This window comes from Podarcis bocagei, assembly GCF_964188305.1.
Source record: "Podarcis bocagei genome assembly, chromosome: 17".
NCBI lineage: Eukaryota > Metazoa > Chordata > Lepidosauria > Squamata > Lacertidae > Podarcis > Podarcis bocagei.
In genome coordinates this window covers 40,811,895-40,818,708 of record NC_138143.1, presented here as the reverse complement: position 1 = coordinate 40,818,708, position 6,814 = coordinate 40,811,895, and positions in this window count along the sequence as shown.

Sequence of the window (6,814 nt, the reverse complement as noted above, 5' to 3'; positions counted from 1 at the left end):
CAGCTGTGAAATGCAGAGTGCTTTGTTCTCTTAGATCCTAGGTTTCACAAAGGTTTTTTTTTTGGGGGGGGAGGCTGCCAGAGAAATAAGCCAGCTAATTGAACTTGGGGCGGATCTATATTGATTGTTTAAACATTATTAAGTAAAATGTTTTTTAACATTTAAGGGCAGTTTCCCAGTGGCAGTGGCTCGCTGCTCTGCAGCGCCCTCTGGGGTCACATTTCAATAACACTTTTTTAACGTTATAAACCACAAGTGTAGATTCACCCTGGGTCTTTGCTAAGGCAGTTGGAAGCAAGCCCTGCTTTCCCCGGCAATTTGTGTATAGGCTGAACCAAAGGAGTACAAGGTGCGCTGACCTTGTTAAAAGTAATTGTGTGGTTCAGTTCAGGTCTGCACGTGCTGCAGAGGAAAGTGGGGGGCAGATGGGGCTTGTCAACCTGGGAAGGTAGCCCACCTAGGAGAAGGAACACGCTGATCCTATACCTCCACTGCCTTGCGGGATATCTTTGGGAGAAGATAAGACTATGGAATAAACCCTACACAAATTCAGAGTCGAGTCCCTAAAACGGTTAGATGGCACCTTGTACACCTCTGTGCTGGTCCCAGGGGGTTAGCGTGCGGCGTGGTCTGAGTCCAGTACTAGGTCGAGGGTAAGTAGGCTGTCTGTCAAGGGCAAAGCAGGGTCCAAGGCAAGGAGCCCGGCGTGGTCACGAACTCCAGGTCAGGGTGCTGACAGGAACAGGCTTCCAGCGATGTTGCTCCTGCAACCTGGGACTGGGCTGACTGGCCTTATCTCCTCTGGGGCCTAGGGCGGTCCCGGCCCACAGGTGATTCACCTCTCCTGGCCTTAAGGCAAGCAAGAACTTAGTTCCCTCCGCCTCTCTGCCCTGAGCCTCTGCAGCTCAGGAGAGGCTGGAGGGTTACTGGACCCAGAGGCAGCCTCACCTTCCCCTGACAGGACTGGGAGAGGAGCACCTGCAGGCAATGGGTCCTCAATCACCTCCGGAGCCAGAGTGGATTCAGCTGGTGTCTGCTCCTGAGGATCCGGCGCAGGTGAGGGCCCTTCAGATTCAAGCCCCTGCCCCAGCTCAGCCGGCCCTGGAGGTGGGGACTCCTGTGCAGGCTGGGATTCCTCCGGTTCAGCCTCTGAATCAGATTCCCAGGCCATCACAACCTCCTTCCAGCAACTCCTGCAGCCAAGCTGGTGTCAAACCATTGCTCTGCTTTCCTTTGGGCCACATCAGTGAGGCTGAGAGGGGGGGTCTTGTCATCTGGGCAGCCCAGGACCTCCAGACACACTGCCCAGACTTCTGCCCTGGGGGGGGGGTCGCTCTGACGCTGCTAACCCAGCGGTTTGACTTCACCTTGGAGGCGCACTCCATTGTCTCTCGAAACAGACGGATGCCCAAACAAGGGATATTTGTGGTCCTTTTTAGAGTCTCTAGCATGTTCCCTCATGACTTAAGGAAACCCTGCTGAACCAGGAAAGCAACTTCCGTCATTGTGACGCAGTATTGCTACGCTGCTGAGTGAACGGCCTTGAAAGCTGTCTTACTGGCTGATGTAGTGTTATTTCATGTCTTATCTACATGACCATGAGTCTCTCCACAAGATCAGTACATGCAGAAAGGACCCAAGGGAAGGACATGGAAGCTCAGGACAAACAAGAGTGATCTCAGAGAGAAGCTCAAGTACAAAATGAACTACTTCTCAAGAGCCAAATTTTGACTTCCTGCTGGCTCAACCACAGGTCACTGAAGCAGAACATCAGATGAGGCCATTCAACCCATTTTTTTCTGTAACATGCTATGAATGTACTAGTAAGGCCTGGCTATGGCAGTACACATGGGCATAGCCGGGGGGCAGCCCCCCCATCAAGTGAAACAATAGAAATACTTAACTAACTGACTAACCATGACAGTTCTGTGCCCCCTAACAAAAGTCCTGCCCCCCAACAAAACCCCTGGCTACGTCCATGGCAGCACATAACACGATCCTAAAACTGGAAAGGGGGGTTTCAGGTTCTTCTCCTGAGCCTTGCCATCTGTAGGAAAAATGTGATAGGACCATAAAAACAGGGCTAACAGAAAGCCAATAGCCAAAGCTGACAAATAATAAATCATACAGCCATTCCCTTCCTATGAATAATCTAACAATGCAGATCAATGAAACATAAGAAACAAGCAAGCTATCGGCTTATCTGCTCATCTGCTTCTGTAGCCGCAATTTTCGCTTGGTACAAAGTAGGCCATTGGCTAAAAGAGGGTGGGGCGCTTAAAGTCAACAGAAGTTCAAAATCTACCCACGTTTATAGCGTGGTTATAATGATTGATAAGAATGCTTCAGTCCGGCTTTCGCCCCGGTTATGGGACTGAGACGACTTTGGTTGCCCTAACCTATGATCTCTGTAGACAGCTGGATCGAGGCGGGTCGGGACTGCTGATTCTTTTAGATCTGTCAGCAGCCTTTGATATGGTCGATCACAAACTTTTGGACCACCGCCTTGCCGACGTGGGGATTCAGGGCACAGTCCGACAATGGCTGCGCTCCTTTATCTCAGGTCGGGGACAGAGGGTGGCGTTAGGGAGGGAGTTGTTGCTGCGGCACTCCTTGGTGTGTGGAGTCCCACAGGCCGCAATCCTTTCCCTGATGCTTTTCAATATCTTTATGCGCCCCCTTGCCCAGATTGTCCGGAGTTCTGGGCTGGGTTGTCATCAATATGCTGATGACACCAAGCCTTATCTGTTGATGGACAGCCGCCCTGACTCATATAAAGATGTGGCCGTCATGTCTATCGGGGCTCTCTCCTACTTAGAGACCATCTGGGAAAAGATCTGAGGGGGCAAATTTGTCCAACACCATCCATGCTGTATGGACCATACTGAAAGCAAGACCAAAACAGTGGGGGTTGATTATTATCTATGCTGAGCAACATGAGTCTTGATTATTTCCATGTGGCCAGCACATTTTCATAACCCTTCTACCAGGACCATAAAGAGCTGGACCATCAAGAAGGCTGATCGCCGAAGAATGGATGCTTTTGAATTCTGGTGTTGGAGGAGACTCTTGAGAGTCCCATGGACTGCAAGAAGATCAGACCTCTCCATTCGGAAGGAAATCAGCCCCGAGTGCTCACTGGAAGGACAAATCCTGAAGCTGAGGCTCCAATACTCTGGCCACCTCATGAGAAGAGAAGACTCCCTGGAAAAGACCCTGATGTTGGGAAAGACGGAGGGCACAAGGAGAAGGGACGACAGAGGACGAGATGGTTGGACAGTGTTCTCAAAGAGACCAGCATGAGTTTGACCAAGCTGCAGGAGGCAGTGGAAAACAGGAGTGCCTGGCGTGCTCTGGTCCATGGTATCACAAAGTCAGACACGACTAAACGACTAAATAACAACAACCCTTCTACCAAACACTAAAGCAAGCAGCTTAACAAAGCTTATGTGCTAGGAAGTCGTTCTGCGCATGCCCCATTGGCATGAACCATGCCCCTTGAGAGCATCACTGCGTTCTTGCACAGTGCACATCCACGTCAATGGGGCATCTTTGGGAGAATTTCCTGTATGCTCTGCGAATTAACTAGCTCCAAAGAGCGGAGAGGCCTTGTTAGCTTTCGTTTGATCTTGGGCAGTTCAGGGTCTATACAATTTATCTAATGTATTTATATCCCAATATCCTTCACCTCTGAAGCAGATGTAATTCTAAAACCACGTACGCACAGAGGCAGAGAGCATAGAAACAAAAAATAGCTGAAAACTGGGAAACTGCAGAAATGTCGACATGGAATTCTGGGTACACTACACTGTGAATCCAGGGGCTGGATTCACATTGTGTCAGTGTTAGGAATGAGCCAAACGGGTGCACACTTCATGAAAAATGTGCCCTCTGACACCCAATTCCATGTATTTTCAAGCGGGGGAGAAAATGTTCATTCCAAAAGGCAGTAAACAAAGAGGAGTTTTGGATGTCTTCCACAATTGTCAGATAAGCCACCAGCAGACAGTTCAAGGTTGATGCAGAGAAAGCATCACAAGGGGGGGGAGCATAGCCCATAAGCCCAACAACCGCAATCCCATTTCCAAGGGAGTAAACCCACTGAACAAAATGGCACTTAAAGGTAAAGGGACCCCTGACCGTTAGGTCCAGTCGCGGACGACTCTGGGGTTGTGGCGCTCATCTCACTTTATTGGCCGAGGGAGCCGGCGTACAGCTTCCGGGTCATGTGGCCAGCATGACTAAGCCGCTTCTGGTGAACCAGAGCAGCGCACAGAAACGCCGTTTACCTTCCTGCCGGAGCGGTTCCTATTTATCTACTTGCACTCTGACGTGCTTTCGAACTGCTAGGTTGGCAGGAGCAGGGACTGAGCAACGGGAGCTCACCCCGTTGCGGGGATTCAAACCACTGGCCTTCTGATCAGCAAGTCCTAGGCTCTGTGGTTTAACCCACAGCGCCACCCGCGACCCACTAAAATGGCACGTAAAGGTAAAGGTCCAGTCGTGACCAACTCTGGGGTTGCAGCACTCATCTCGCTTTATTGGCTGAGGGAGTAAATATCCATAAGAGTGAACTTTATTTTTCTGATCACATCCACACTGTACAACCAATGTATTGCCAGATTGCGCATATTGCAAAGGTGCCAAAATTTAGAGAGGGGTTTGTTTTGCAGAAAAACATATGGTGTTCGTAAATTGGATTTTTGAAATTACCCATATAATCCTACACATGCCCACCCCCTCAGAAGTAAGTCCTAATGTGGACGTGAGATCGCCAGGCTAAACAGAATATCGGGACTGAGGTTTTGTTGTTGGGGACTGAAACCGGGAAAAGGGTGGGGGGAGGTTGGGAATCCAAAGGGTATATAAATAAAGTTTGTTTTATTTTAATTTTAATTTTGTTTGCTATTGGTATGGAAAGGGGGAAAGACGTGGAAGGGAAATTCTAGGTCGACCTTAGGAAAATGATGGGAAAAATTGAATAAGTTGAAATTGTTTTATTTTTAAAAAATGGCCTAAATTAAATGAAAATAAAGTGAGCAAACATAAATCAAGGAAATGGAAGAAAAAAGAAAAGTTAATTAATAAAATGATAGAATAAATTAAATTAAGTTAAATGAGAGAAGTAGATCAAGGATTTGTTGAACCAACAATTTAAACTGGAATACAGGAAGGGGAGGTGTGAGGAGGTCTGAGAAACAGGGTAAAAGAGAATAAGTATATGAACAATCAGGTGTTTTTAATTGTTCTGTTTTTTATGTTTTTGATTTTTGTATTTTTCTTGTTTTTTCTTTGTCTATCTTTGTGCTTGTTGTTATATGTTTTGTTCTTTATGAAAATGCTAATAAATATTCATTTTAAAAAAAAACAGAAGTAAGTCCTAATGGGCCTGGCTCCCATGAATGAGGGCACAGGTCTGCAACTTTGATTATAACATAAACATAGCTCAGTTGGTCAGAGTATGGTGCTGATAACGCCAAGGTTGCAGGTTCAATCGCCTTATGGGACAGTTGCAGGGGGGTGGACTAGATGATTCTTAAGGTCCCTTCCAACTCTAAAAAAACCCTATGATTCTATAATTGTTACTTAATTTTGCATAGTAAGACTGTTTTCCTTGTTTTTGTATTCTATTTTGTATTGTATTGGGGCAAGGCAGGTGGGAGGAAGCCTTGCCTGATGGAGTCTCTCCCCTCACAGCTCTTCCTCCAGGACCGGCTCCCTTAGGAGGACTCCTAGGGCCGAAGGGTGGGGCAAGTCAATAATTAAATGTATTATTTAAAGTGTTTGTTACAAATGGAGCTACAAGCTAGCATTGCTTTGATTTTGCCAAAGCAGCAGACGAGAAAACAACTGAGGAGTAGTCTTTAAAATGAGAGGGCCGTTTATACTATCTGCTGAACTGAAATGGTAAAATGTTTACTGCATTATACCATTTTAAACAACAGCAGCTGTGTGTCAGGTGGAGGGTAGCAAACACACTCTGCTGTTTGTTTGTTTTTTGTTAAAGGAAATCCCATGCACTTGGAGGGGGGGGAAATGTCTGGGAGAAAGCTAGGATGAACTTTTCTCCAGGACATGCTAGTTAAACGAGTGCTTTCATTTGTCTATTTGAAAGAGCAAATATTCAGGCATTCCATCCTGGAAGCTGCCATGGAAAGGCTTTTACTGCCTGATTCTGCTGCAGGTTGCGTGAACTTTTTCCCAGTACGATTTTTCTGTTCAGCCAATTGATGAAGCCAGAGTTGTTATCTGTTCTCATCGGATGCCAGCCCTCTTCTGCGAGACTGGAAGTGCCGTATTTTTCGCTCTATAAGACGCACCAGACCACAAGACGCACCTAGTTTTTGGAGGAGGAAAACAAGAAAAAAACTATTCTGAATCTCAGAAGCCAGAACAGCAAGAGGGATCGCTGCGCAGTGAAAGCAGCAATCCCTCTTGCTGTTCGGGCTTCTGGGATAGCTGCGCAGCCTGCATTCGCTCCATAAGACGCACACACATTTCCCCTTTTTAGGAGGGAAAAGGTGAGTTTTATGGAGCAAAAAAATACGGTAACTCTTCTGCCATCCATTCAAGAACCCACCAGGTAATTCTTGAACGGGACAAATGCATGGGGGGAAAACCCCAGAAACAAGCGATACCAGTTGTGCGAGCTTTATCTATAAATAAATAAATAAATTTGAGGAGCCCCCCCCCCAAGTGGGTGGAGGAAGAGGGAAGAGAGCTGGGTGCAGCAAGAGGGAACGTCATGGGTGTGCTACCCAATCTGAGGGAGGCAAAGAGAAGGAGGGATGAGAATAAAAGGAGGTTGAGATGA